General features: G+C 50.0%; 2 pseudogenes; both read left to right on the top strand.

Moving 5' to 3' along the window:
- The window catches only part of LOC124250373 (carcinoembryonic antigen-related cell adhesion molecule 1-like), a 52546-nt pseudogene extending 33856 nt beyond the window's left edge, over positions 1-18690 (top strand).
- Positions 66-2391, top strand: LOC124251351 (hormone-sensitive lipase-like; annotated as a pseudogene).
- Positions 18691-20132: the final 1442 nt, after the last annotated feature.

Genomic DNA, 20132 nt, shown 5'->3' with positions numbered 1-20132 from the left:
CCAAACCCCACCCAGATTCTACACCCACTTCTTCCCACCACCACTCTCACTCTTTCCCTCCACTGCCCAACTTTTCACTCTTTTACTCATTCAACAAAACTTTCCGGGGTAAGAGCTAGGTGGGGCAATGAAAGTAGGTATAGCAATGATTCAGACATGCTCTTATATAAAATGGAGGAAGACTAGCACAAATGTTAGCTCAGAGCTAATCTCCCTCAAGCAAGAAAGGAGGAATATTGGCAACAGATGTTAGGTCAGGGCTAATATCTTCATCAGCAAAAAAAAAAAAGAAAAGAAAACACAGATTTAAAAAACAACCTGGCACAATTTCCTAGCATGTACAATGCCTTTAGTCTTTATTATTGTCATCATCATCATCATTACTGGTCATTGTACTCTGTGAACTTCCAATGTAGTACAGATGACATATATGCAGAACCACATCAAGACTAGAGAGATGCTGTGTTAAGATCTCAAATGACATTTAAAAGCGCTTCAAGCTGTAAAAATGGGAAGACAGTATTTTTTTTAACATAACAGTGAAATGATAAAAGCAATAATATAAGGAAATTAAACTGGTAACCATTTGAAAGAACGAGTAAAGAAGAAAAGTTTACTACAATAGTATAGAGACTGCTTCTCTATTGGGCCCTTTCCTCAAATATCAGAAAGGGACAAAAAAAAGGAACGCTCATCCAGAATCTGGCTTCTGTCATCCCAGATGAAACAGAGGACTAAGTTAGGATGCTTGCCTTAGGAGAAAAAACATTTTAACTGAGTGGTGAGTGGGGTGGGGCCCTATTTATGACACAAGAAAACAAGCCCCTCCCCTCTGGTAGGACAGTGCTGGGCACACAGCCTCCTGTTCCTAATCCCTCCTCCCACAGCAGGAGGCACAGAAGTGCATCACCTGGCACAGGAGTGGGGGCCAGCAGTGGTCGGCCCACTTGCCAACTGCCTTCAAAAGGAAGACCAGGGATGTCAGGATGAAGGAGTGGAACCCAAAGGGAGATGCCATCATGAGGAATCAATGAGGCATCTGAGACAAGGGAGGCATGAAGGAGGAGGGGCAGCAGAATGAAGCCCGAGAGATCAACATCTCCTGTGAGGGAAATAACAACAGTGGAGCCAGGTTCTAAGTCCAAATCTAGGCTTGCCGGGGAACTTGAGCCACATTAGACACCAATCACCCAGCCAGAGCCTGGGCCAGAAAAGGCACCCACAGCCCAGCCAGCATCTAAGACTTAGCAGGGACCCAACACCCAACAGGAGCCTGCTTCACAGCAAATGCCCTTCACTCAGCAGGAGCCCCTTGTTGAACATGAAGCTGAATCCCAGCAGGAACCTAGAACCCAACAAAAATCTGCTTTGCAGCAGGAATTTCTTGCCGCACAGGAGCCTGCACCACAGCAATCACCTCCCACCCAAAGGGTGCCCTTCATTCAACAGAAAGCTGCCTTGCAGCGGAGACCTGGGCCAGGAACAGAATCTAGAAGTCAATAGGAACCACACTTGAGAGAGGGATGTGCAGCCCAGACAGGATCTGGCCCAGGAGAGCCACCTCTAGCTCAGCGAGAAGCTGGATCAACACCTTCAGCCCAGCCTAGACCTAGACCCCAAAATGGGCCACCTGCCCAGATTGGATCCATGTCCAAAGAGACACCAGGACAGTCAGACCCTACAGCCCAGCCAACAGCTCCAGTGCAGGGAGCCAAAACAAATCCCAGCAGGGATCTTTGACAGAGTGGGGATTTCTATCAGAACTGCACCAACTGTCCTCACAGCGACCAGCCTCAGGGTGGAAGACACGCTTTGAGTGGGTCACAGATCCGGACTCAGAATCAGATTAGGGGTCTCTTTTAGGGACCGATTCGCCATCCATGAGGGTGGGACAGTACAGTGGCCCAGTAAATGAAGCTCGCCTTCAAGGGGAAGTCTGGTTATGGAGTGATGTCAAGATGTGGTGGGACATCAGCACCTGGGAAGAACAGCCCCAGCAAGAAGCACAGACACTACCGACACACGGGTGAGTGTGAGCCTGGGGGACAGGGAGCCTCCCAGGACAGTCATTCATTCAGTCAGGGGTACTAAGGACCACCGGTATGTCAGTTAGCCCGGGTGATCCCTCCCCAGTCCTGCCAGACAAAGAGCCCCAGCCCCAGTGACGGATGAGGAAGCCGAGGCCTAGAGAAGAGAAGGCTGTGCCTGAGGCCGCACAGTGAGGAAGCGGCCCAGCCAGGATCCAAGCCAGGGTGGGACTTCTTCCCCTGCACCAGGCTGCCCCCCACGGAGGATTGGGGGGCAATCACACAGAAGTGGGCAAGGGCTCCGGGCTGGGGGGCCAGGAAACCGGGGAAGCTGCCCTCCTGCCAGTATTCACCCACCCGTCCCCAAACCACCCAGCACAGCCCTGTGCAGACACCGCCACAGGCACTGACGACACAGGCTGACGCGGACCCTTACCCTTGGGGGTTCCGTCCTGACTTAGGATCCTGAGCTCCCAGGAAGACACCGCTCCCCGGCCAGGCTGCCCCCCAGGGGAGTCGCAGGCCAGCCAGGCCTCATGGCCTTGGGGCTGTTCTCAGGAAGGGAGCCTGCGAGAGGGGCTGTGGGGTCCGCCAAAGTCCGGGCAAGGTCGGGGCTGGATGGAGGGGGCAGCGGAGGGGGGGACGGGCCAGGACTCAGCGGCCGCCAGCTCTCCCTCCCCTCCTCCGAAGCGGGCAGGGGCCCGCCGGTGCAGGCTCGGCTCCTGCTCAGGCCCCGACCCTCCTTCCCTGGGCTCAGAAGCCCGCCATGCAGAAGGCAGGCGCGCACGTTCCATCCGCGGACAGAGGGGTCCCTCGTTGAAGCGGCCTGAGGGCAAACAGGGCAGCCCAGTCGGGCGAGTCCGCAGGCCGCCATGCTGCTCTCGCCGAGGCCTGTCCTCCCGGAAGGGCTGCGTCTCCCAGGGCGGAGGAGAAGTCGGAACGGGAGTCTCTCAGGGCTGCTCGCCAGCTTTGGGAGGGCGAGGGTGGGGGTCGGGAGGGAAAGAGGGTCCCAGGTCTGCTTTTTCCGGCGGTGACGATGAAGAGCTGTTTCTTCAGGCCTCCAGAACCCAGACTCAAGGCACGTCGTCTCCACAGCGCTGCCACAGACCAAGCCACTTCCCCTCAGGCACCTGAGCCGCAGTTGACTGTATGCGCATGCGCGAGCCTGGAGCCTGCCCTTGTCTCCCGCCTTTTCCCAGGCATGCGCCCCTCCCTCTACCGCCTGTACTTCGCGCAGCGGTCCTGTGGTTTGGGATTAGTGCACAGGCGCTGACCATTCTCCCCTTCCCTTCCATTCTTGCTCAGGGGAGAGGGTGTGGAAAAGAATCCAGAGAAAGAGCAGTAGCAGAACTAGGAGACAAAGTGCAGGGGAGAAGGCGGGTTTCCTCCTCCCAGGGCTTGCAGGCAGAGCCCTGCCTCCAGTGCTTCTGTCCTGCCCTGGCTTTGAATCGCTCCAGGACCTAGCCCTCCCAGCCTCCTGCGCCCCACCACTGCCCACAAGTAGGGGCCCATTGGCGCCCCTGCTCTCTGCTTGCAGCGGGCAGGCAGGGACTTGTTCCACAAAATCCCTTTGTGGTGAAACGGGTAAACAGTTAGTCATTGATGATTAAGTAGCCAGTAACTAAACATTGTTTTTTCTTTTTCGCAATTACTGATTATAGCTTTTAGTTTTTCACCAGCCCATTGTTATCTGTGCTGCTTAGGCAATATGCTATCTGACTCCCACAAGGTTCATACAGATAACATCTCCCCAGTGCTGGGGTCACCATGGTAATGAGTGTTTGAGCTGTTTTTCAGGAATTAGAACCCTTTGTCCACATCTGGCCAGTTTAGACCACCAACCCATCCGTGGCTGCACAGATGCCCGACAAATGACCTTTTGACGTCAAGAGGCTAAAAACTCCACCCTCAGATCACGTTAATGCCACCATTTTGTGAACATGTGTCATAGGAAGAGGCACGATTTGACTATGCTTGTACAGATCATCAATTACCTCACCTCTCCTCACCTGCAATCATCCATCTTCACATTTCAGACCACCTTGCCCCATACCCCATAAATATCCCTGAGTCCTCATTTTTGGTGAGGTGGATTTAAGGCTCTTCTTCCGTTTCTTCACTTGGCTACCTTGTGATTAAAACCCTTTCTCTGCTGCAGTCTCCTTCTCTTGGTGTGTGGCTTTCTGGGAGATGGGCAAAAGTGAACCTGGTTCCGTAACAATAGGAAGATGAGTGGGAAGGTGAGGCTGAGAGCCAACACAACACGTGAGAATATCGACGCTTCCCTACTGGGGTGATCCCTGTGAGACTCCCCAGTAGTCCTGCCAGAAGGACACTTTTTTCTGCCTCCAGGGAAGCATTTTTGCTGGTCTCTAGCCCTTTAATGTGTGTGAGGGGGCATGGCCAGGTCACAGGCCCTAGTGGTTGGAGGCAGGCCACCAGCAGTGGAGTGAGGCCAGGATTGCTCAGAGGGTGGGACCTAGAGAGGAGGGAGCCCAGGATTTGGTGATGTGGGGTGCCGGTGGTGGAGTGTAGCAAGGACTGGCCCTCAGGGAGGAGGCCTGGTAGCTGAAATTGGCCCCCGCACTGGGACTGCAGAGTTGATGGAGTCAGCCAGGGAGATCAGGCCTGATGGGGCCACTTGGGCCCCTGCCTCAAGCTGGAGTAGGTAAGGAGCAAGGAGCATGAGTAGCCCCCTCCCCAGGACCCACTCCCAGATGCCCTCCCACTCTCGCTGCTCACATCTGCCCAGCCTTTTGTCTCTCTAAGCACATCTGCTGTGTGGGATGAAGCCCAGGCAGGCCACCCCAGCATCAGCCACCTCCTTGTTCCTCACCCCCAGGAGAGTGAGGAGCTCAGCAGCCTGGTGAAGTCAGAGGGTCCACACAGCCTGGAGCTGTGGCCACACCCCAGCAGGCAGCCGGCTCTAGTAGTCCCTGGTAGCGCACATCTAGGGTGGTGGCTTCATGGCCCAGACCTCCAAATCCCACGAGCCCTACCTCAAGAGCTGGGCCCAGGAGCTGGGTGCCCCCGTCCTCTCCATCGACTACTCCTCGGCCCCCAAGGCCCCCTTTCCCCACTCGCTGGAGGAGTGCTTCTATGCCTACTGCTGGGCCATCAAGCACTGAGCCCTCCTTGGTGAGCACCGGCCCCTCACTGCCACCAGCTTCCCCTCCCTGCCCCAGCCTGCTTCAGTCCCCACCTGGTACTTCAGGGGTAGTGAGCCATCTAGTGGCTCAAGACTCAGTCTCCCACCAAAGCCACCCCTTCTATCTCCTACCACCCAGCCCTCTGCCACCTGTTCACCCCCCAGCCCCCACCTAACTCCTCCATCTCTGCCTCAGCACCTTCTCTGGCTGCCCTACGGCTCACCTGACCTTCCATCTCAACCACTCCTGTAACTGAAAGTTTGGTCTCTGAACCTAATGCCAATCCAAATAATGAGAATGGAGTCTTGAGTGGAAAGGAGAAGGTTTATTTTGCCAGGCAGAGGGAGCAAAGCAAGGGCTAGTGCCTCAAGAATTGCTAGCTGCCCATTAAGAAACAGGTAATTTTTATTTGGAGTTTTGGGTAGGGGAGGAGGTGCATGTAGCCTTCCTGTCTGGTATTTTCCCACCAGCCTGCGTTTGCCCTTGAGAGGCTGCTTGCAGGGAGGGGATAGATAAGGAATTCTACAGGTGGCTGTCCTTGGTGAATTCCTCTGGGAAGCTTCAGTTTCTTGATATTCTCTGGACATTGGCTTTTCTGTAAAAGAACTTCAAGGACCTGTGATTAGCTACAACTTTAGTGGGAGTCTAGCTTGAGGCTACCTGGGCTTTAACAGTTTGTAACTTTTATTGGGTTGTAAAGCTCAGAGAGTCAAAGGTTAAGGAGACAGATATTTACATGAGTGTAACAAAAGAAGCAGTGAACCAGATGAATGCTTTTGGTTTTAACCCCATATATGATGGGTTCAATGTAGAGGGACCAACATCAGGGCAGGTATTAAGAGCCTGTAACACTTCCTCCTTCTGCCTCCTCCTTCCCTACTCCAGCCCTGATGCTCCATCCCCTCCAACTCCCCATCTACCCTGACCTTTTATTTCCTCCTCTTGTTTCTCCAACACTGCTGTCCTGCACTGGCCTATGATCTAGCCTATTCTTCCAGCTCCTCTGACCTCCCACTTCTGACATCTTGGGAGGCACAGAGCAGGGTGGGGCCACACCCCTCGGCACAGGGCCTGTGGCCCTTTAATGCTGTCAGCCTAAGCCCTGTCCTTCTATCTCCTGGCCAGGAAGGCACCTCCCTCCTGAAACAGCCCTTGATCTGTTGTTTCCCTTGCTTCTGACCTCCAGCCTCCCAAGCTTCCCTAGAACTACCTGATCTCTGGGCCTCTCCATGTCCGAAGTCAGCCCAATCCTCTGGCCACTGTCCTCCTAATGGATCCAAATCCTTCCCTCAGTTTACCCAGTCTCTAAAATTGCAGTTGGCTAGACCTTGGGGTTGGGGCCCTAGACCCCACCTCTGAGAGCCCAGGGTGCCTAGCCCAGAGGTCAAGATTCTCCCTGCCACACGTGACTAAGCCCCTTTCCAAATCAGGCTCAACAGTTGAGCAGATATTCTTCACAGGGAACAGCGCAGGCAGCAACCTCTGCTTCACTGTGTCCCTTCAGGCAGCAGCCTATGGAGTGGGGATGCCAGGTGGCATCATGGGAGCCTACCTGGCCACAATGCTGCAGTCCACAGCCTCTCCCATCAGCCTTCTGAGCCTCATGGACCCCCTGCTGCCCCTCAGTGTGCTCTCAAAGTGTGTCAGCGCCTATGCTGGTAAGGCCACACCCACAGAGCTGGGGGCCTGGTGGTGCTTGGATGCCTGGATCCTGCAGGGACAGGGGCTACAGGCCAGTCTCCTGGATCTGAGGGAGGAGGGGCTGAGAAAAGGAATCTGAGATCCTACTGAAGCGATTAGATATTGTTGGGTCCTTGGGGTCACAGATGCCTGAAGTTCTAGATGTTGAGAAGAGGCCTAGAAAGAAAAGAGACCAACTCAGCCCCACATAACTCCACAGATAGGGAGACAGAGGACCACTCTGACTCAGACCAGAAGGTGCTGGTCATGACGGGGCTGGTGCAGTGGGACACAGCTCTGCTCTTCTGAGACCTGCACCTGAGCACCTCCTCATAGCTCAACTCCTTCCTGAAGCCAAGTAGACACAATTCCTACACCAACTTGGGACCCGTGACAGGTGAGTGGAGACCTCACTTCACACACCCATCCAAGGTGGCCATGAGGGACAGCCTGGCACACCAAAAGTCCTAGGGGAGGATAGAGGCCATGGCCTGGGCATAGAGGGAAGCAGAGATCACCTTCCAGGTTCTGCCCTGTATGCATCCCTGGTCCCTACCACAAAGCCTTGATTTCCAAATCTGGAAACTCTCAGACTTCTGGTCCCCCAGGTCATCTCGGAGCCCCAGGACCTGTAGGATTTAGCTTTCCAAACAGCCTCTCCCAGAAAGGCACCCTGGAAAATGACTCAGAAGACCTACCATGTGTCATGATTTTCAGTCCCAAAAGTGACGCTGAAATCCGTTGGGCCCTCAGGTGGGAATCCAGCCCTCCTAGATTCTTTCTAGACTTTTAACTGAGGTCTGTGGGGGTAATACCCCACTCCAGGGGCTGGCCTAGGAACCTGGGGTGGGGAAATCAGCAGACTGGACAGCCCTCAACAAGTGGAGGAGATTCCCAGTCTTGGGTGGGTGGCAGGACCCTCAGGCAACCGAAAATCACTTCCATTCAGGGATCCATTTTGTTCCCACCATTTTTTAACATTTTAAAGATTTTAAAGCACAACTAACACATGAAAGTTATTCCAATTGGATATGTTTTATTTTAAATTGTTTTTAATTTTACAGTATTTAAATGGATGCAAACAAATATACACAAAAACAATTAAAAGTGATTTGAATTTTAGGCACGTGGACGATTAAGCAGTGGGGTTTTCCTTGTAGGATAAGGTGACAAGTGAGCCCCTAGAGGCACACATGTCACTCTAGCTCCTTATGGTACCAGGTACTCACTGGGTGCTGGGTGACATGGGCAAGTAACAGTATCTGTGAGCCTTGCTTTGCTCCTCTGTGAAATAGGTACACTAAGAGTACCTGCCTCATAAGGTTGTTGTAAGGACTGCATGCATCTTTGTGTCAAGCACCCAGCACAATACCTGGCACACAGTAGGTGCTCTTAGAAGATTCTGGCACCCCTGGCAGGCTGTACCCTGTGATTCTAGTCAACAATTCTGTTCCAGTGACCCTCTGGGTCATGGTGCACTTATGCAGTTCTTCTCATATAACCTTGCATTTTGCCTCCATGGATTTATAAAGACACCGAGATTTGGAGGTGCTTTCCCAGGAGGCAGCCCTGATCCCATCACCTGGCCCTTCTCTCCAACACCAGGAGGGTCACATGAGACAGAGGGTTTGGTCAGCTCAGTACCTGACAGTGTCCAGACCCCAGTGCCAGAGAGGCAGTGCTGAGGCCTCAGGCAGTGCCAGGATGGGAGGCAGAGGTTTGACAGGAACTGGAAATGAGAGCAGGAGGCAGATCCAGGGAGCAGGCCACCACAATTAATCCCTGATGAGACATGGAGACATCGGATCCCTTCCTTGTGCCCAAGTGGGGACTCTGAACAGTAGCCTGCACTCCAGCGACAATGTCTGTAAGGAGCAGACCTAAGCCAGGCCAGGTATCCAGCCATCCCTGTCTGCACCCAGTAACAGATGCTTAATAAACATGTCAAATAAATTTCTCAAATGGTTGAGGAAACCACACAATGGAAGCCCTTCACTCCTGTATGACACCTGGAGGTCACAGCACATTCCATGTAGACACAGGGGTATTGGCATCAGCATGGGAGGCCTGTGGCTATCCCGGGGAGAGGCCTTTACCCCTTGTTGAGTCAGGAGGGAGGACAGGGGCCTCCTAACAGTGAGGGGTTCGATCCCCATTCATCCAGAAAATCCCACCCCCTTCCCATGTCTACCTTGTGAGGGACTTCTCTCCCTGGACGGCCTGGGCTGATAGCCTGTGTTCTTCCTCTTCTCACAGAGACCTGACCTGACACAAACTCTGGATTCTCCACCCTAGGTAAAGTTACCCTAAGGGGAGGAGGGAGCCCCACTCTGACCTCAGAGTAATCAGGGGGTGACTTCTCACCTCAAGGGTCTCAAGTCTGTGGGGACACTAGTTGTAGTCCCCTGAAGACATCTCACCAGCCCAAGGCAGCAGAGTGAACAAGGGAAACTTCCAATGCAGGATGGGATAGGAGAACCAGGACCTGTGTTTGCTTCCATGTCAAAGGGGCTGAGGGTCCCATGGAGCCTCCCCTCTCCTAACAGAGGAACCCACAGGATCCCCTGTCTGAGTCTTCATGTGGAACTGATCTAGGTCCTGGGCCCTGTGGAGAGGCCTAGAGGAGATGACAGACAGGGACACAGATGACTCGGATGCCATGCCCCAGTGCTGTGATTGGGGAAACACAGGTCATTCTGGGGACCAGCCCTTCACTCTCTCTTGAAAGCCTCAAGAGACCCCTCACCCTTCCTTTGAAACCACCAGAACAGAGAGCTTCTCCGGAGGCAGCACATCAACCAGGCAGCACAGGACACTGGATCAGGAGTCCACTGGACAATGCCTGTCCTTTCCCTGGGCTCACCCTACACTGGGATGGAGTTGGGCAGCCTCGCAACCAGCAGTGACCAGGACCTAGGCTTAGAGGACCTTCAGCCTGGAGATCAGAACTCATGTCTGTCCAGGGCCCAGTGCCAGTGCACACCTTCTAGAGCCTGGTCAGCATCCTTGGTGCAGCCCCTGACACTGGCAGCATTCCCTTTGGGGGGCGAAATTGGGACACACAGAAAATTAACTCATGAACCTGACTTTGGCTAAGGAGGTGAAGAAGGAGCCTGACTTCTATCCCTTGCTCAAGAAGACCCTTCTGGGTCCTTCCTATCCGTTCCTTCTAAGGGCCTCAGAGCACCCTGATCTGTCAGGGGTCTGTGTGCATCTCCCCACTCCCTGCCTGGTACCACCCATGGGGAAGGCAGAATGACCACAGGAAAGTCAGCCAGTCAGAGGACAGGGGCCCCCAGGATGATCAGGGAGCAAATAGACAGGCTCTGAGCCACACCTCAACCAACATGCTTGGGTGGGGGGTCTCCCTGAAACTTTCCCCCAAGGATCAGGGAGCCCACAGCCACCTGATCTCCCACCACCACTGTCCTCTCACCCAGGACACATGGGAAACCTCTACCTTCACACCCGAGAATTGCAGCTCCTGTGACACCCTATATTGAGTGTCTATCCCTGAAAGCAGAGGCCAGGCTGGAGACACTGGAGATAGAGGGTGGGTACCCTCACTGGTCATCACTCAGCTTGCCCCTTTCTCATGCCCAGAGTCATCTCTGCGATCTTCCTGCCAGGAGTAAATCCAGCATTCCCAGAGCATTTGAGGACACTGGGAACATCCTGGTGCCCAGCTGGATTTCTGTGTCCCAAGAGAAAATAATCCCCTGAGTTTGGGACTCCTGGTTCTCTATGTGGTACTGACAGAACCCAAGGCCAGGACACAGGATACAATAGAGGTCAATGCTGGGATGGGTGGGTCATCCTCTCAGGGGACAGGGGTCCCCATTAGCCTTCGTATTGAAAATATATTCCACAGGCCAGTGTGATCAGCATCACCTGAGAGCTTGTTAGATGCAGACTTTCAGGTCCACCCCACACTTGCCAAGTCAGAATTTGCGTCTTAACAGGATCTGCAGAAATCTAGCCACCCTGGGTCTATACTCCAGCACAGTAGAACTCTGGAAGGACTGGATGGGCCACATTCCCATGGGCTCACACTTCAAAATGGTAAATTTTAGGTATGTGAATTTTTTCTCAAGACAAAAAATTTAGGAGAGGAACCTACACATTACCTTGTATAAAAATGGCACCAATGCACCACTGCAAGTGTATGTGAATGTCCATTTCTTCACACTCACAGCACTCCCATATTAATTATGCGGGAGCAGAAGCAGGTGTCACCCAGTTATCCGTCTTACTTTCTTTTATTCATTCTCTGAACACGTATAGCCATTTTCCTGTTTGAGGCCCTTGTGGAGGAGCAATGGGGCCATTGAGAACCACATCAAAAGTTTGGAATTCCTTTCCCCCAATCCAGACTCTGCAGACATTCCCTGCAGAGAGAAGGACCAGTCTGATGGGAGTAACTCAGCAGAGGGAGATGAGTTTCAGTCCAGCCCCCTGGGCCCCTCCATGGGACCATGACCCTGAGAAAGATCCTTCAGTGCTCAGTCGAGGCCTGGCCTAAGGGGCCCCCTGGGATCCTCAAAGAGAAGCTCAGCCTGGGAAGCCTCTGCCCAGACCCCGGTCCCAGGGATCCTGACTCCAGTAACGCTGGGGAGTCCGTGCCAGAAGTGGATTTTGGCCTCCTGGATGGAGCTGTCTTGGAGCAACAGTTTCCCAGCTGCCCGAGTCCCCAGGCTCCTGAGCTGGTCACCAGCCAGGGCTCAGTCCTAAGTTCCACATCTGGGCAGGGGCAGAGCCTGATCCTTCAACCAAGACTCAGGATGGAGAGCACAGATGGACAAGGTCGCCAGGCCATTAGCTGACTGCCCTGGAGGACGTAGGGCACTCAAGAGTAAGGTCAGTGCCCCTAGCAGAGGAAGAGGAGAGAAGATGCTACTGGCAGCTCCTCATCCACCAGGGATCAGGCCTAGGGGCATTGTCTCTTGGAATCAAACAGTAACAGATGCCATTTATTCAGGCAGCTCTGCTCCACCAAGATTTAGGTCAGCTACTATGAATATTTTAAGGTTAATTCACTGACAATCTGGCAGCCAAATATTTATTCTACTTCATTGAGGGGAAACTGAGGCACAGGGAGATAGTCACTGAATCAGAGTCACACAGACCATGAGTGACAGATCAGAGTCCTGCAACTTCTGTTGCAGCCACAGCCCCATACTCTCCTCCATACAGGGGCCTTATCAGCATCTATGGATCCCACGACCAGCTCTGAGATAGATCCTTTCTTGCTAGGCATCCCCAGCTCAGAGAGAGAGATTGTGGTCTGGGGACTGAGAGAAATTAGAGAATTCATCTGGATTTACTCTAGAACTAAACTACCTGCATCAGCAATCAGAGTCAGCACAGGGAATGTCCAGGCTATCCCCTAGGTCCACACCTCCCTACACTGGAGTTGATATCATTTATTTGTTTCCTGATGTATTTTTCTCACTCCCACTGGAGTAGAAAGGAAAGGACTTTGCTTTCTTACTTCCCACTCTACACCTGCATCCAGCACAGGGCCCACATGTAATAAAATCCCAATTGACTTTGATGGAGGGAAGGAGTGAATGGTGAAAGAATAACAAATGACTTATAGTCTTTTCAGAGACTGGAATCTGGGTGCAGAGTCCTAGGAAGTTCTGGACACACCTGTCCCCTGTCTGTCTCTTAGTGGTTGAGACCCATGTTCCATTCTCTGACCACCAACCCTTAAGGCCACTCTGAGAAGACACTCTCATGATGACTGTGAGGCTGCTCAGCCATGGGAGGGTTTTCAAAGCTGTTCTAGTCCCCTGGGGCAGCCATGGGCTCTTGGGCTCTTAGGTCTTTGAAGTCGCTTGTAACCCCCACTGCTTATGGCCTTGGATATTTCTTCCTCTCACTGCCCCTTCCATGTCCCTCATCTTCCTCCCACTTCATTCCAGCTGGAACTTCCTCTGCTCTGCACAGCTCCCTCCACCCTCAAGCCTTCCCCAGATTCTCCTGCTGACACCTGTGGACGGGCCCACCCTCCTGGGCAATAGTAAAGGACACAGAAATCAGTGGGAGCAGCAGCCCCTTGAGCTCTACCATGAGCCAGTTCCCCAAGTCACCAGGAGAAAGAGCTTCTGCTCCTATCCAGGGCTCTTTTCCTCCATGATCAACAAATGGAATGTGCCATGTGTCAGGGATGTGTGACCCCTTGGTCTACTCTCTACATGACTCAACCAGGGAGTCAAAGGCAGAAGGACAGGTCTGCAGTCCCCAAAAGCTCACAGGCTACTTCACCCCTTTGACTCCTGACTCACATCCTCATCCTGGTGAGGCCGCTGTTCCTCCAGTGGTTCCTGAGACCTTCCCAAAGTGGGGCTGGCTAGACCCTGCACTGTCTGACTGGTTTACTGCCTATTTCACACGCGTGGGTCCTCAAGATGACACCTTTACCACAGGGTGGGATGCTCACAGATGGTGAGATCCACCAGCCACCGTCCTTTCACTTAGATGCTGCTCAATTTGGACATATTTGATAAAACTCTAGTTGTCTTTCCTGAGGTCAAAGGAAAGACAAAAGCATGCCACTTGCCTGTGTGGGGGCTCCTCCTCATTTGCCTCCCGAACCATAGAAACTGGTGACAGGGACTCTCTTTCCTAAATTTACTGACATAACATATATCATTTCTACTAACTTGGTATAATTCTGCCCTTTAGATAAAAGAAACACCTCAGACTTAACTTCACCAATTCTGTCCTCTTACCAGGACTCACATGTCCCTCTCTACTCAGAGAGTCACCGATTTCAAGCCCATTTTAGCATTTTCCTTTGATCATAATGTGATTCTTTTTGTGTTTCAGAGCAAGCCTGTGGCCTTACAGTGTTCTCAAGAACCCAACTGCTATTCTAGCAAATTGGTATTAGATCTTTAGGCCATTAGTAATAATTTTCACATACGGAAGAAATTTAATCTCTCCACAAATTTGTCTCATATCCTCAAACACAGATGGTCCATTAGAACCAATATTCAACAAATTCATGCCACCCACTTTCTTCCTGTCACCTTCTGCATTTGCAAGCATCCACATTTATTTCAGGGAAGATCAACATGGTCTTCACTGCCCTCAGCAAAGAGAAGGTGACATTAAAAGGCAAAGCACATGGTTCTGCTGCCAAACCCAGCCAGCTCCTGCCTGTCCCCCTCACTCTTTTCTAGTTCATTCCTTGGACTCATGTTCTGACATTTATGGGATCACTGGCTCACGTCAGTGATTGTCACCTGGGCAGAACTGCCCCACCTCAAGGCCTGAGTACAGTCATACCTCATTTTATTGCACTTCACTTTACTGCACTTTGCAGATATTGCAGTTTTTACAGATTGAAGATTTGTGGCAACACTGTGTCAAGGAAGTCTATCAGTACCATTTTTCCAACAGCATGTGCTCACTTCGTGTGTCTGTGTCACATTTAGGTTATTCTTGCAATATTTCAAACTTTTTCATTATTGTTTTATTTTTTTTGGTGATCTTGTGATCTTTGATGCTACTGTTGTAATTGTTTTGGGGCACCACTAACTGTGCCCATATAAGATGGTGAACATAACCCATAAATGTTGTGTGTTCTGACTGCTCCACGAACCACCTGTTCCCTTGTCTCTCTCCCTCTCCTTGGGACTCCCTAGACCCTCAGATACAACAGTGTTGAAATTAGGCCAATTAATAAACCTACAATGGCCTCAAAGTGTTCAAGTGAATAAAAAAGTCACACGTCTCTCACTTTAAATCAAAAGCTAGAAAAGATTAAGCTTAGTGAGGAAGGCACGGCAAAAGCCAAGACTGGCCAAAAGCTAGGGCTCTTGTACCAACATTTAGCTGGTTTGTGAATACAAAGGAAAAGTTCTTGAAGGAAATTAAAAGCAGTCTTCCAGTAAAGACACAAATGATAAGAAAAAGAAACAGCTTTATTGCTGATATGGAGAAAGTTTTAGTGTCTGGATAGATCAAACTAGCCTTCTCATAAGCCAAAGCCTTCTCGTAATCCAGATAAAGGCCCTAACTCCTTTCAAATCTAAGGTGGCTGAGGGGTAAGGAAGCTGCAGAAGAAAGGTTTGAAGCTAGCAGAAGCTGGTTCATGAGATTTAAGGAAAGAAGCCATCTCCTTAACATAAAAGTGCAAGGTGAAGCTGCAAGTGGTGATGTAGAAACTGCAGCGAGTTATCAGAAGATCTAGCTGAGATAACTAATGAAGGTGGCCACAGCAAACAGCGTATTTTTAATGTAGATGAAACAGCCTTATATTGGAAGAAGATGCCATCTAGGACTTGATAGCTAGAGAGAAGTCAATGCCTGGCTTCAAAGCTTCAAAGGACAGGCTGACTCTTATTAGGGCCTAATGCAGCTGCTGACTTTAAGTTGAGATCAGTGCTCATTTGCCATTCCAAAAATCCTACAGCCCTCAAGAATTATGCTAAATCTACTTTCCCTGTGCACTATAAATGGGAGAACAAAGCCTGGACGACAGCACATCTGTTTACAACACGGTTTACTGAATATTTTCAGCGCATTGTTGAGATCTACTGCTTAGAAAAAAAGAATCCTTTCAAAATATTACTGCTCGTTGACAATGCACCTGGTCACTCAAGAGCTCTGATGATGTACAATAAGATTAATATCGTTTTTGTATCTATTAATATCCATTCTGAAGCCCATGGTCAAGGAGTAATTTTGACCTTCAAGTCTTATTATTTAAGAAATACATTTTGTGGGGCTGGCCTGGTGGCATAGTGGTTAAGTTTGCATGCTCCACTTCAGCCCTAGGGTTTGCAGATTCAGATCCTGGGTGCAGACCTATGCACCACTCATCACATGATGCTGTTTCAGCGTCCCACTCATAAAATAGAGGAAGATTGCCACAGATGTTACCTCAGTGACAGTCTTCCTCAAGGACCAATCTTCCTCACCAAAAAGAAGAAGAAGAGGAAGAAGTTTAGGAAGAAGAAGAGGAGGAAGAGGTGGAGGAGGAAGAGGAGAAGAACAAGAACAAGAACCAGAAATACATTTTGTGAGGCTATAGCTAACACAGATAGTGACTCCTCTTATGGATCTGGGAAAAGTAACTGAAAATCTTCTGCAAAGGATTCACCATTCTAGATGTCATTAAGAACATTCATGATTCATGGGAAAAGGTCAAAATATCAACATTAACAGGAGTTTGGAAGAAGCTGATTCCAACCCTCATGGATGATTTGAGGGGTTCAAGACTTCAGTGGAGTAATTAACTGCAGTTGTGATGGAAATAGCAAGAGAACTAGATTTAGAAGTGGAGCCTGAGGGGCCAGCCCCATGGCACAGTGGTTAAGTGCATACATTCCGCTTTGTCAGCCCGGGGTTTACCGGTTCGGATCCCGAGTGTGGACATGGCACCGCTTGGCAAGCCATGCTGTGGTAGGCGTCCCACATACAAAGTAGAGGAAGATGGGCATGGATGTTAGCTCAGGGCCAGTCTTCCTCAGCAAAAGGAGGAGGATTGGCAGTAGTTAGATCAGGGCTAATCTTCCTCAAAATAAAAAGGAGTGGAGCCTGAAGATGTGATTGAATTGCTGCAATCTCATGATAAAAGTTTAATACATGAGGGGTTGCTTTTTATGGATGAGCAAAGAAAGTGGTTTCTTGAGATGGAATCTACTCCTGGTGAAGATGCTGTGAAGGTTGTTGAAACGACAACAAAAAATTTGAATGTTACATAAATTTAGTTGATAAAGCAGCAGCAAGGTTTGAGAGGATTGACTCAATTTGAAAGAAGTTCTACTGTGGGTAAAATGGTATCAAACAGTATCACACGCTACAAAGAAATCGCCCATGAAAGGAAGAGTCAATTGATGTGGCAAACTTCATAGTTGTCTTATTTTAAGAAATTGCCTGGGCCAGCCTGGTGTGTAGTGATTAAGTTCATGCACTCTGCTTCTGTGGCCTGGTGTTCACAGGTTTGGATCCCGGGTATGGACCTAGCACTGCTCGTCAGGCCACATTGTGGCAGCATCCCACGTGAAATAGAGGAAGATTGCCGCAGATGTTAGGGCCATTCTTCCTCACAAAAAGATAAGAAAGAAATTTCCACAGCCACCCTGACCTTCAGCAACCACCACCATGATCAATCAGCAGCCATCAGCACTGAAGCAAGCCCTTCTATCAGCAAAAAGATTGCAACATGATGAAGGCTCAGATAATAGTTAGCATTTTTAGCAATAAAATATTTTAAATTAAGGTATGTATGTTGTTTTTTTAGACATAATGCTATTGTACACTTAATAGACTACAGTATAGTATAAACATACTTTTACTTGTACTTGGAAACCAAAACATTTGTGGGACTTGCTTTATTGTGATATCTGCTTTATTGCAGTGGTCTGGAATGGAACCTACAATATCTCCAGGGGATGCATGTACTCACCTGACTGCCAGACTTGCTCCTGGTCCACCATGTGTTATTTGTGCTCAAATGCCCAGTCCCCTCCCCTCTGATTACAGCACATGTGGCTTTATTCTGTTTGCTCCAGATGGCCTGGATGCCCCGCCATTTCTCCCTCAGACTCTTATTACCATCCAGGGGCAAACTTCAGCTTCTCCTGCCACACAACCTCTAACCTGCCCACACAGTATTCTTGACTTATCAATCAGAGGCCTCAGCAATCCATACAGGAGCCCTTTATCCTCAACTATACTATGTAATAGCAGATCCTATATTCTGTCACCACCCAGGGTAGGACCACAGCCAAAAGACCACAGCCTCTGGCAAGCGGTCTCTGGAGCATAGGGACTGAGCCTGGGGTGAAGATCTCTCTGATTTTCTCAAAAGAGCCTGGAAGTAGTTATTTACCAGCCTGTATGCCAAAAGACAGTGCCCAAAAGTATACCATTTATAGGAGGACCAAGTGTACAGCCTTTTGTTAGACCATAACCACTTCTCTCTCAAAATTTCCTTCACCATGATATTAAATCCACGGGCCAGGAATAAAAGATTTCTTCAGAGTAAGAAATCATTTAAATTGGAAACTCTCTAAGGCCATGAAGACTAACTAGGCCATCCTGATTCCCTAATACACTACTTAACAAAAAGTAAATACCTTCTCTACTTATGTAAAGCTGTCCTGGCCCCACAGGTGGACAGAGCTTGCAGGCTTAATTTCCCCCAAACACATGGAAGTGTATATAATGAGCAGGGCTTGATCCTTTATAATGGCACAGGAAGTTCTAGGAAAAGGCCATATAAAAATCTATGGGACAAAAATTCTACCTGATGATGAGGTTGTTGGACATGTATACTGAGAAGAGGTTCCTGGTGCTGACAATGCAGAGATGTCCAGGGGGACCAGTCAGGGGTCATCCTGGGGTGATCTGGAAATCAGAGAGGATGTGCCGTTCTCTTTACAGATAGTCACTTGAACAAAGATACACAACATTGTGCAGGGGTCAAGGTCATGCTCTGGGTGACCTTTATAGTACTCACAGTGGACCTTGACCTGGATGAGATCTCTGAGGAAGGAGCACGGCCCCAGGACCCCCACTCCCAGTTAGTCACCTCCTCTGTTTTTCCAGGCTCAGTGGCGCAGCCCTTCATCTGAGCCAGCAACACCACAGTCATAGAATATAAGGACGCCATGGTCCTTCCCTGTCTTACAAATGGCACTGGAATCTCCATCTAGTAGTTCCTCAATGACCAGAGTCTGTGACTCATGGAGAGGATGAAGCAGTCCTGGGACCACAGCACCCTCACCACAGACCCTGTTAAGAGAGAGAATACCAGGGATTATCAGTGTGTGGTCTCCAACTGGGTCAGTCCCAGCAAAAATGATCATGTCTGACTAGCTGAGAACTATCGGTCCACATCCTATTCCATGACTTATTAAACTCTAAATCAAATTTTTCTTACATTTTAAGCAATGGTTATGATGCACTTACTCTACAGAATATGTGAATTCTTAATTAAATGAAGGTAGAAAGTCCATAGAGGACTTTATTGAGTCAGTATGTGCTCAAAAATGTGAACTGACATTGTCAGTATTGTTGGCTTAAGGTCATATTCAACTTCAGACCCCACTGCTTGTCAGTCCCAGAGGCATCATCACCAAAGTGGGGATGACACAATGTCCCTCAGAAGATGCACAGTAGTTATGTGTGATGAGAGGTGGGAGCACTGAGCACCATACCCTGCACAAGATAAACTCTCAGGATGGAATATTCTATATGGGTCTGTTAGGTCTCATTGGTTTATATTGTTGTCCTCTATTTATAGTGTTAAAGTCCTCTATTTCCTTATTGATTTTCTATGTGGCTGTTCTATCCATTATCAAAAGTGTGGTTTTGAAGTCTCCAACTATTATTGTAGAACTATTTCTCCCTTTAATTCTGTCCATTTTTGCTACATCTATTTTGGTACTGTGTTGTTAGGTGCATATATGTTCATAAGTGTTTTATCTTTTCGGTGAACTGAACCTTTCGACAATATATAAGTTCTTTCATGGTCTCCTGTAACCTTTTTGATAAAGATTATTTAAAACTCCCCACATGGCAGACAGCTGCATCTAGAGGGTGGCCCTGAGGGACTGAGAGCCTGCTCCAGCCTCTCAGGGAATCTCTCTGTCCCTGAGAGTCAAGCCACTGTCTTGCCTAGAATAGGGGGGAACCTTTCATAATTAACTTCTCCCCCTCAGTGCCTGACCTTGAAACAGACCCATCACCCAGCCTGAAGCACCCCCTGAGCACAGCATCCTGTTCCCCAAGCTCTAGGTGAACACTCCAGGCAGCAGGACTGAGCCATGCCCTGGGCTACTCTCCCTGCTTCTCCAGACTGAACCCCATGCCTGGTGTCCTTCCCTGCAAAGCAAATGTTCCTCCCGAGGGAAAGTTGGGCATGAAGACCAATCTCCCAGGGTAGAACCCAACACCTGAGGGTTCCTCCATCTGTCTGTAAACCCCAGGGGAAGAGAAAAGACTGGGGCCCTCACAGTCATTCTCATCTTCCTCTTTCCCATAAATACCCCATTCACAGAGGTAACTCTGATCCCACACACCCAGGCCTGCCCTTCCCAGGGGCTCAGGTCCACTTCATCCAGTGTCCCTGCGGGTCGCTCACTCAAACCACTGAAGATACCCAGTTTAAGTGTCATCTGGGTACCCAGGGGGCCTCCCCTGCCTTTCATGGAGACAGACATCACCTCCCATCCCACATCTGAGTAGTCACCAGCATCCTCTGTGCCCTGTTGTGCACCCCGTCTCTGTCCTGGGTCACTCTCATAATCTCTCC

Source organism: Equus quagga, chromosome 13 (genome assembly GCF_021613505.1).
Source record: "Equus quagga isolate Etosha38 chromosome 13, UCLA_HA_Equagga_1.0, whole genome shotgun sequence".
In the NCBI taxonomy this organism is placed as follows: Eukaryota; Metazoa; Chordata; class Mammalia; order Perissodactyla; family Equidae; genus Equus; species Equus quagga.
Note: the sequence above shows the minus strand (reverse complement) of the source record. Positions and strands in the feature narration are given on the sequence as shown.